Raw genomic sequence first — 12,251 nt, 5'->3', positions numbered from 1 at the left:
TTCTCCAGATACTTCTTTGTGTAATACCGTAATAGTACATAAGTTGCTGTGAAGATTAAATGAGATCAAATATATAAAGGATTTAATTTACTGAGATTAATGGTGATAGTGGCACACAGCTCAAAACACACACACACACACAAAATGCATTCATAAGGCTTACATTTCCTGAAGTTCATTTGGGTGTGTTGTTTTAAGTATGTTTTCCAAATTTGCCTGGCACTGATTCTCAGTATGCATCTAACGTCATGGAATTTTTGTTGTTGTGTGTGTGTGTGTGTGTGTGTACGTGTGTACGTGTGTTATTGGTTGCTCTAGACAATGAATGCCAAGTAATCAAAGACCAGTTTAAACCTCACCAATTATATTACAAATGCTACCATAGACAGGTAATCACTGATAGATGGACAATCATTGTAGGCAATTTTGAGAAGAGCTTACTTAAATTTTAAAATTGTAATTGAAGTTCTAGAATGTGTGTTATTAAACATGGATCATCTTTTTGGAATTCAATCCAATGCATGAAATATTTATAGATTGGTTCAGGTATATGAATTTGTCATATGGACAGGCATGTGGCAGCATTTGTAAATACTTGTCAAAATCTCCTCTTAGTCACAGTGGGCCCTATATTGCCCTCATAAGAATCCAATCATTATACCTATTATGTTTTATTGCTGACAAGAATGAGTTTGTGAATTTTCAAATACATAAAAGGAATGAGTAAAATAATAATAGCACAGGATTTACTACAGTGGCATTTTTATGTCAAGAAGAATACGCATGGACAGTTATATTCTGCTCAATGTATTTGAATAATATAGTTTATTTAAGTTCATATCAGCATATTATATAGATTTAGTTAAATTTTTTAAATCTGTGTTTTACTATGTAAAGCCTCCTTATTAATATTTGGAAAGTTATTATTTACTGATGTTGAACTGTCCCTGATAAATAATCTTATTTCATTTTAAGCTAATTACTCCAATGCTGGATTTCTTGTTTTATGTTCTGCCTTAACCATATGTCATCCAGACTGCAAATTATTCAATATTTCTTGGATGAATGAATAAATTGTATTGAATAAGTAAATTGAGGTGAGGAGAGAGAAAGAATCTGTCAGAATTTCATTTAAAATTATATTAAAAGGAGACGACAGGAAAGTAATAGGAGTGCATGGGTACCATGTGATCAGTAGTTTCTAATGCATATGGAAAATTATAATCCAGCAAACTGGACAACATAAAATAAATGGATAAATTCCTAGAAACATGCAATCTTCCAAGACTGAGCCAGGAAGAAATAGAAAATCCAAACAATTATTAGTAACAAAATTGAATCAGTAATCAAATAACTCCCAAGAAACAAAAGTCCAGCAACAGCTTCACAGAAGAATTCTACCACACATTTAAAGAAGAGTTCATGTGTATCCTTCTCAAACTATTTCAAAAAACTGAAGAGGAAGTAAAGCTTCCAAATTCATTCTATGAGGCCAGCATCACCTTGATAACAAAAACCAAAGAAATTATAAGAATAATTGGAAGTGTGCCACTTTAGATAATTTCAGTATATTTAAACTGTTTCTTCACCTACTGTAGCTCAGTGCACACCATCACCTACCTCTCTCCCATTTGTCCTCCTTAGCTTGGGTTCCTTCTCTGGGAGAAGAATCCATGGTTGATGGGGCACTTAGAATTTACAGGGAGGCTTAAAAAAGGAAGCTAAAAGGAAAATAAATAAAGAAATAAAGACATTTTATAAATTCTTTGCAGTGAAATGAAACATGATTCTCCTTTCTCTCTGAAGTGCTGTGTCCTTCCTCCCCATGCCTCCCTGATTCCGAGTTGTATCCATTACCCTAGGAGCCCCTGGGTACTGGGTACAGGTGCCCCACCTCACTCTGCACACCTGCCACTAGTGTTCCCAAATCAGAACTTGAACGAGTTAAGTAATCAACCAAGTAGTCCTTTCCTTCTTTATCTATTTTCATGTTTTAAGATCATTGACTCTATATTTAGGTTGTTTCAAAAATATAGCTACGTGGCTAAACGATTTGTATCATGTTCTCTCTGAAAACATATATCAAATTATAAAATATAATTTTGAAGATATTTCCCTTCCCACAAGATACCAGAAGGAGTTTAATGAGAACCCACAAATTTCCTCACCATTTTTCAAGTAAAAATAATGCAATATTGCATCTCTGAACTCAGTTGGTGGGAGAACAGTATTAGGAGTTTCTTCCAATGAGAGAGAGTCACGTTTCATATGCCAAATGCATTTCTAAATTCAGCTATCAATTTAGGGTTATGAAAGGGAAAATAACCAAGGGGGGAAAAAGAAGAGTTCCGAGACCACTCTGTGAAGAGAATTGTGCTACATATTGAGTCTCAGCTTTTCCACAGACAAGTCGTGTGATTTGACGCAAGTTATTAAACTCCATGAAACTCACATTTCTCAATTTAAAAGCAAGAGTGATATCACTGCTGTCTCTCCTTGAACATTAATAATCTATCATTCTACACAAAATCACATTCTTATTGACCATCAGAATTTCACTAAAGTATGTTTAAAGAATCCCCATGTACATATAATAGGATTTGAATATTTCAACATCAGAAAGAAATAATGCTGCTTTCCCATCACTGTGCTGGGAATAGAGCATGTGGTCACTTACTCAGGACTGCGGATTGGCTTCGAAATAGACACAGCCCTACACCTAAAATGCTTCATCAACAAAGGAGATAAGGGGGAGGCGTACTGCTCAATGCTTCAGGTACAGGCCAGGGAAGGGAGGCCACATCATGGGTCCAGCATATCAGAAGGGATCTAGAATGAAATTGCTGCTTTCATCTTGAGTCCTGTGTGATCTTGCTTCTCAAATGTTTTAAACCCTTTTTTTGTGGCATTTTAAATTATAATAGTATATGTTTATTGCTTAAAGCAAGAAATTAAGAAAAGCAGAGAATAGAATATGAAAATTCTGTGCTTATCTTTCCCCATGTCCCCAGAACAGCCATGATTATGAAGTTGACGTATGCTTCCTTTTTTTTCTATGCAAAACACACACAGACAGACATGGAAAGAGAGAAGAAAAGAGGGATTTTAATTTTAATATGATTTATCATATCACATGATATTTTGCAACTTCCTATAGTTACTTCATGATATGTGTGAATATACTTCAATGCCAATGCATTGGGAGTTCTCTCACTGAAAAAGAAAATAAAATAAATACATATATATACACAGTTGACCCTTAGACAACATGAGTTTGAATTGTGCAGGTCCACTTATAAGTGGATTTTTTTTCAATAAATATACAATATTTCTAATTGAATGTTAAACAGCAGAACCCTCAGGCGATGTGGCTGATGGAAATGAGAAAATATAAGTAGTTGCCCCAGCATGGGGGTGGAACTCACTACCCTGGAGTTGTTAGCACCTGTTTTAAGCAACTGAGCTAACTGGCCACCATATGAATCAGGCAGAAACACTAGGAGCTGAGAGAAGCAAAGAAGCCAAATCCAGGGTCAGGCAACTCAGAGGAAGAGGAGGAAACTTTTGCTCCCAGAAAGTGCCCCCTCCTAGCTGTGGCTTGATCCACCTGCGAGCAGGGACCAGAAGAGCAGCCAGTTCACCTCTGCCTGCTCTCTCTCCTCTGTTGGACCTCACAATCCTCAGTTTGCCACAGCTGAAGTTAATTGATCCATTTTATATAGTTAGGTTTTCGGGAAGTTGAAAGTTATACACAGGAATTTTTCAGCTGTGTTGGGGGCGTTTGGCACTCTTAGGTCAACTGTATTTTATACTCTTCTATTCAATGGATAAGTCAACATTTATTAAACCATTAGGTATTGATGGTCACCTGCTTTGTTTCTAATATATTGTGTTATCAAACACTGCTGGCCTGCACAGCCATTTTCTGTAAATTTAAGTGTATCTGTAGTAGAGTATGAGTTCCTAGAGGAGCACTGAGTCTTTGAGGGGTGGTCACTTGAGATACCACTAGACTCTAAGGAATTATCCTCTGGAACATGTCGTACCTCTTCATATTGCCCACCTCTTCAAATGGATATTAGAAACCATACAATATTGGAAAAATATGATGAGTGGAGTAGGGGGTGTCACTGCTTTATGTTAGATTTATCTGTCTAGATTTTGTAAATTTCTCACTTATCTTGTTTCTAAACACTTTGTGTTGCAGTTGTAAATTAAATTATCTTAATAATTTGCATATTACTTTGATTATTGGCATTTTAAAGAAATGCTATCGTTATTATACATTTATAATACAGATAGCCCCACTGGTGAAACCTCATATCATTCTCAATAATGCTTTTTCCTTTACTTTCTCTTTTGTTATTGGTAAGGCCTAAGTATTTTTTCACAGTAGAGGTACCAAAGAAGTATCAAGATTTTCCATTAAGTTATTAATATACTGAATTAACTTAATAATTTTTAAAAAGATTAACTAATCCTCACACTCCTAGATACAGTAGTTTTTGTTTATGTATATTATTAGTTGAATACCATTGGTTGAAGTATGTTAATGCTTTATTAAGGCATTTGTCTGCACATATGTAAATTATATTAATCTACAGTTTACTTCTTGGTGTGATTTGATGTCAGGTTTTTGGGTCAGGGATATGCTCGCCTTACAGGCTAAACCAAGGAACTTTCCATACTTTTCCATGTTCTGAAATATTTTTCATAGAAATTATTGAGAGCATTGTAGAATATTGCTGTCAAAATAATAAACTGAAATTTGAACTCCAATACTGAATTATAATACTTATTAGAATAAGAGAAGGCAAGTTCTGTCATAATTCTGAAGGTTTGCTTTCTTCTCTCCCTCTCCCTTCCTCTTCTCCTTTTCTATCCTTTCCTCCACACTTTCATTCTCTCTCTTTTTCGATCTTCCTCCTACTGCATTCTAATAAACAATTTTTTTATTATGTACTAGATGCCATGCTTTAATTAAGAAAAAATGTTATACAGCCTGGAATAAGACAAAATCCCTACTGTCAATAAATTAAAAGGAAGAAGATACACAATTTTAAGAATCACAATAGAGAATAACAATTATGGCAACATGGCATGTTCAAAACATAGATTTTAGGAATGGTTCATCTAGGAGGCGACACAAGAGTCCAAAGCTGAGAAGTTCTCACCAGTCTGGGGAGCTGCGTAGGATGCATTTCAGAAGAGGAAGGGCTGTGTTACTATAATACCAATTACTGTTGGTGAGCCTTCTGAGTTTATGAGAAAAATAGTAACATCTGTAATTGCTAAATAATGCCTACATATGATTATAATTATAGTTTTTCTTCCTGATACGGAAGAGCAAAATAGACTCTCTTATTATATCAGCCTGGGTACTGGAAATGTGCAATGTTTCTCACATGGGTCATATACTTCTTCCAAGTTATCCACGGCTGTATTCACCAATTACTAAATCCAAAGGACATATAAAGTGCTCTTGCTTTGTAGAGCAGGGAAAGAATAGCACACAATTGCCCATAACAAAAACTCATAGTCCGTTTACATATATGTTTATATCAGTCTAAAGCAATGTATGAATAATATTATTTTAATTAATAATGGCATATGAAAATTCTAGAGTCTAATATAGTTCTCTTGCAGATGTCTGGTCCCTCTGTAAATAATGCCTGGTCCCTCTGTACATAGGAAGAAAAAAATATGAAAACCCAATATTTCTCTTTTAACGGAAAAACTGTTAAAATATGGAAAAGATGATTTTTCTATTCCTCATTAAATAGTTTTTACATATCAGAGACTGATGGATTGTTGATTTAAGTAAAATTATTACCCAAGGACGATGCATTTTATATCTCTTCACGTATCTATTGTTATCTTGGTAATAATGCCTCAGCATAAACTGTTCTTGTTTATATAAGTAGAATGTCCCCAGTTTGAGAACTAAAATAAAATCATAAATAAGTTTTTCTGCATTTAGATATGTAGTTTGTACTATTCATTGATCACAGTTTGCTAAAGTTATCCACTGATACTCTTCATATTTTATAGAAAGTTCATCAGTTCAATGTCCTGGAATGTATTATATTTGTTTTTGTATTTGCGTCTTCACACATATGCATAATACCTAAATATATAGAATAATTTGTATATCTTTATAAATGGTCATGAGTGAGATAAGAAGGCATACTTAAACTCCACAACCAGCATTCCCTATCCCTATACCATTGATCAACTAGTATCTCTTCCTCCCTCACATCCATGGCTACTTTATGGTGGTAGATAGAGGAAGAAACAGTCCAAACTTGGCTCAAAGATGGGTTGAGTTTGGTATGTGAAGGAAACCAAAAAAACAGACCACTGCTGCATTATTGCTCCAGTCAGTGGTGGCCATGAGAGAGAGAGATGAGAGAAATGCTTTCAAAAGAGAAAGCTTCTCCTAGCATGTCTAGGCATCTCCCTTGTGTGGAGGGAAGTGACATAAAGATATATAGGGATGTAAGGACTTAGTGGTCATTGCAAGTGATTTGACTGAGTGAGTAGAGACTTGGAAGCATCAGTATTGGAGGATTTAGGACAAGTTGGTCTAGGTTAGAGACATGTGCATAAGTCTTAAAGACCGAGGCTCAAATTGTGATGACCTTTGTATTAGATATTAACTTTCACCAGTGGGCAGTCACCATGAAACAGGTACTAACAGCTAGTAGACAATAAGGCTCAGCCAGCTGACATCAGTCATTTTCTGTCACTGGCTACCCCAGTGCATCAATAGAATAGACATGATGGCAGCATTGCAAGTTATGCATAAACCCAACAGCATGGGGTCCCATTCATCAAAGCTGATCTTGTTTTTGCTGCTTCCTATTCAAACTCTACATACTTCTATATGGCATCATACCTCCAGGAGACTAATTAGCCAGTTGACTGTGAGTTGATTAATTTGACCCCTTTCACTCTGGAAGGAGCAACAACTGATCTTGACTAGAACTGACACATATTCAGATATGAGGTTGCCTTTCTTCCCTGCAGGGATTCAGCCAGCCCCTCTGTGTTGGGGTGTGCAAGGTATTTGGCCCACTGACATGGCATCCCATATAACAGCACCAAACCACAGAGCCCACTTTCTGGCACAGGAGGTGCAGCAGGGCGCACATGATCATGGCATCCAGTGTTCTGTCATATGCCACCTCACACACAAGCTGTCAGCCTGATAGGAGAGATGGAACAACTTTTAGAGGCACTCTTAAGGTTCAGCTGTGAGATGACACCCAGAAAGGATAGATACCATCCTCCAGATGCAATATGCATCCTAAATAAATAATAAGTATAAAATATTGTGCCCAAAATTTGGTAGAATACAATAGTTGGGAAACCAAGTACAGACACAGGGGCTTTAATTACTTTCATTTCAAAAGACCCACTAAAGTGATTTGTATTTCTCTTCCCTGCAATTTTAGGCTGTATCAGGTTAAAGGTATTGGTTCCCAAAAAGGAGATGCTCTCATTAGAGATAACAGCAAGAGTCTCATCAACTTTCAACTATGACTCTCACCATTCAACTTCAGATTCCCAGAGCCAAGAGATCAGCAGTCAAGGAAAGGTGCTCCCATCAGACAGGTGTGAGTTCATCTCCCTGGGAAGAGGTAGGTCTTCTGTGGCAGCAAAGAAGCAAGGAAGATGACAGAATAGGGGCATGTGCAGCCACCTCACCCTACCAGCCTGGTGACCAGTAACTCTGACCCCTCAAGGAGGAAGATCTGGGTAACCCTAACAGGTAAGTCACCTCCGTCAGCCTAGATGCTACCTAAAGGTGAGGGGAATAGAAAATGGGGAGTAGGGATGGGAGGTGATGAGTATCAACTGTACTCTGTAGATCAGCTGTAGCATCAAAGTTGAAATTTCTCCCACTACCCTTACCCATGTTAGCTTCCCCAGGAAAAGGACCAACTAGAATCATGAAATAACTGTTGCTACATGGAGTTATCTTATCATGCAAATCAAGTAAATCTGCATATGCAGCTTACTTAACAGGAAGGCCTTTTTATCTGCTGTTCTGTATTATGAACATGCATATAGGAAACTAAATGATCCCCCTCTGTCCCAAAAATATGTTCATGTCCTAATACCCAGAGCCTGGGAATTGTACCATGATGGTTAATTTTGTGGGTCAACTCACGGTGTTTTTGGGTGAGACTTATATTCAATCGGTAGAATCTGAGTGAAGCAGATTGCCCTCTCAATGTGGGTGGACTTCATCTGATCAGCTAGAAGCCTCGGTACGAAAAAAAAGGCTAACCTATCCTGAGCAAGAGAGAATTCTCCAGCAAACTGCCTTCCCACTTGAACTGGACATTGGCTCTCCTGGGTCTCTAGCAGACAGCTCACCCTGCAGATTTCAGACTTGCCAGCCTCCAAAATCATGTGAGCCAATTTCTTATAATACATGTCTCTCTATAGATAGATAGATGGATGATAGGTAGACATATATAAAAATAGGTATGGATACACAGAGATATACAGAGACATATATACATATATAGAGAGAGAAGGAGACTATAGGATATACATGTAAATATATTTATATATACACACACAATATGTGTGTGTGCATGTATGTATAATCAGGAAATATATATATCATATATGTGTTTAAGCTTAGAGGGCTGCACATGCCCCCTCATATATATGTGTATGTATATATATACACACACACATATATGTATATGTGTACACATATAGATATAACCATGTCTGCTAATAGGATATATGTACCCTATTGGTTCCATTTGCCCGAAGTACCCTGACTATGGCTTTTTATAACAAACAATAACAACAGAAAATGTTTCTTCTTGGGTGAGCATAGCTACATGCAGAAATAAGGGGGGCAGCAAGAAGCACCAGAGAAAAGAGAAAGCTGCTGCACTGATTAAGACTATGTGTGACACATTACCTGCTTTACAGATTTGCCTAGAAGTAATTTTTATGTTCTAAGTAGATACTGAGAAAAGCTTAGCTGGGTTTCTACAACACACCTCTTCACCACTCCTTTCTCTGAACTTTCATATTGAAAATCCAAGAAAAATAATTACTTTTAGAATGGCCAAAAATATATGTAAGATCAGTGTAGCCATTCAGACTTACACAGTCTCAGTCCAGCCACTCACTAGCCTAATAATATCAGTCAAGCTACTTACTAAGACCCAGTTCTTGGAAATATTAAAATGGGGTTAATGATATCTACCTTATTAGTTGCTGTGAGTCTGTAATAAAACCATGCATACAAAGAGTAAGACAGAATGCATGGCATATAATAAGCACTCGGTAAATATTAGGTATTATTTATTTTGAACATCGAAACAGCCCCTTCTGTTTCTTTGGGCATAGTCTGCATTTCCTCTTAATGATGGAAATATCTCCTATTTTCTCCTCTATTATTGTCAAATGCAGAGAATGTAAACATATGAGGTTGCTGGGGAGACTTGACAGTCTTTTCATATTTACTTGGTGTGCTCTTTGCAAATCCAATTTAGGGATATCTCACTAAGAATATGATTTGTTATCTGAGTAAGTCTGTGCCAGTGGATCAGGCCTGCTGAAGGAGCTTCTAACACAGCTGCGTGTATTAAGGGTGATTTACCTAATTTACCTTTGCTTTTGATCTCATTTTTGTCTCTACATTTCTTTGTCATTGTCCTTGTGGTTGTGATTGTTAAAACATTCCTGGTTATAAATATATAAATGTGGATCCTTTTTTAGAACTTGGATCCATGCAGCTGGGCATGCTAAGCATAAAAATTCACAGAGGCGATCAAAGTTAGAACAGGAAAATGCTAGGAAAAGACAAATGAGCAGAGGGAAATAACACAAATGTAATCTATGATTAAGATATAAAAAAAGCTCAAAAATATATAAAAACATGTTATACATTAAAATAATTTAATGAAGAGAATGGAAACTAGGTCTTCATTGATGACACAGTAAGAAGAAATGGATATATCATATGGCATAAAATCAGTAAGATGGATTCCCCGATAAATTGGCTTATTGAAATATTTTAGGGGGCGGAGCCAACATGGCGGCGTGAGTAGGACAGTGGGAATCTCCTCCCAAAAACATATATACTTTTGAAAATACAACAAACACAACTGGCCCTAAAAGAGAGACGAGAAGACGCAGGACAGTGGCCAGACTGCAGCTACACCAGCGAGAACCCAGCGACTGGTGAAAGGGGTGAGATACAAGCCCCGGCCCTACGGGACCCGAGCGCCCCTCCCCCCAGCTCCCGGCGGGAGAACAATAGGCAGAGTGGGAGGGAGACGGAGCCCAGGACTGCCGAACACCCAGCCCCAGCCATCCGGGCCAGGGCGCAGACACAGTATATGCCCAGGGGGCCCTGGATACTGGGAGAACAGGGGGTAAGACCTCAGAGCGGGTGCTGAAGCTGATGCCCCTGTGACAAAGAAAAGCGGGGGCTTTTTGAAAGTCTTAAAGGGACAGGGACTTAACAGCTTGACGGAAACAACCCAGGTCACAGTACAGCAGCTGGAAATTACAGGGAAAACCGGGTGCACTAACCCCCTGGGCAACAGCTCTGAGACCCCTCACGGAGGCAAACAGTCAAGCAGCCCCCCCATCCATTACCCCACCGGGCGCTGTGAAAGCAGAGAAGCAGCCTGAGACAAATTCCGCCCACAGAAAGGGAAATTTCTCCCTCCCGGCCAGGCAAGACACAAAGACCCACTCTACACGCAATTACCCAACACAAGCCACTAGGGGGTCGCAGTTGCCCCAGTAAAGAAAGGCCAGTAGTAAGTGAAAATTTTGGCCCTCCCAGCTGACAGTCAATAGCACCTGTCAACATGAAAAGGCAAAAAAATATGATTCAGATAAGACTAACCCAGACAGCTTCGGCATCTGCTACATCTTCCCCTGAGAAGGAATCTGGGGAGATAGATTTAGCCAGTCTACCTGAAAAAGAATTCAAAACAAAAGTCATAACCATGCTGATGGACTTGCAGAGAAATATGCAAGAACTAAGGAAGGAGAATTCAGAAATAAAACAAGCTCTGGAAGGACTTCAAAACAGAATGGACGAGATGCAAGAGACCATTAATGGACTAGAAAACAGAGAACAGGAACGCAGAGAAGCTGATGCAGAGAGAGATAAAAGGATCTCCAGGAATGAAAGAATTTTAAGAGAGCTGAGTGATCAATCTAAAAGAAATAATATAAGAATCATAGGCATTCCAGAAGAAGTAGAGAGAGAAAAGGGGATAGAAAATGTCTTTGAAGAAATAATTGCTGAAAATTTCCCCAAACTAGGGGAAGAAATGGCCTCTCAGACCACAGAGGTACACAGAACTCCCATGACAAGGGATCCAAGGAGGGCAACACCAAGACACATAATAATTAAAATGGCAAAGATCAAAGACAAGGACAAAGTATTACAAGCAGCCAGAGAGAAAAAAAAGGTTACCTACAAAGGAAAACCCATCAGGCTATCATCAGACTTCTCAACAGAAACCCTACAGGCCAGAAGAGAATGGCATGATATACTTAATGCAATGAAACAGAAGGGCCTCGAACCAAGACTACTGTATCCAGCACGAATATCATTTAAATATGAAGGAGGGATTAAACAATTCCCAGACAAGCAAAAGTTGAGGGAATTTGCCTCCCACAAACCACCTCTACAGGGCATCCTACAGGGACTGCTCTAGATGGGAGCACTCCTAAAAAGAGCACACAACAAAACACCCAACATATGAAGAAGGGAGGAGGAGGAATAAGAAGGGAGAGAAATAAAGAATCATCAGATTGTGTTTATAATAGCTCAACAAGCGAGTTAAGTTAGACAGTAAGACAGTAAAGAAGCTAACCCTAAACCTTTGGTAACCACAAACTTAAAGCCTGCAATGGCAATAAATTCATACCTTTCAATAATCACCCTAAATGTAAATGGACTGAATGCACCAATCAAAAGACACAGAGTAATAGAATGGATAAAAAAGCAAGATCCATCCATATGCTGCTTACAAGAGACTCACCTCAAACCCAAAGATGCGCACAGACTTAAAGTCAAGGGATGGAAAAAGATATTTCAAGCAAACAACAGAGAGAAGAAAGCAGGTGTTGCAATTCTGGTATCAGACAAAACAGACTTCAAAATAAAGAAAGTGACAAAAGACAAAGAAGGACATTACATAATGATAAAGGGCTCAGTCCATCAAGAGGATATAACCATTATAAAT

Source organism: Manis pentadactyla, chromosome 16 (genome assembly GCF_030020395.1).
Source record: "Manis pentadactyla isolate mManPen7 chromosome 16, mManPen7.hap1, whole genome shotgun sequence".
Taxonomy (NCBI): Eukaryota; Metazoa; Chordata; class Mammalia; order Pholidota; family Manidae; genus Manis; species Manis pentadactyla.
The sequence above is the reverse complement of the archived record's forward strand: the minus strand, read 5'-3'. Positions refer to the sequence as shown.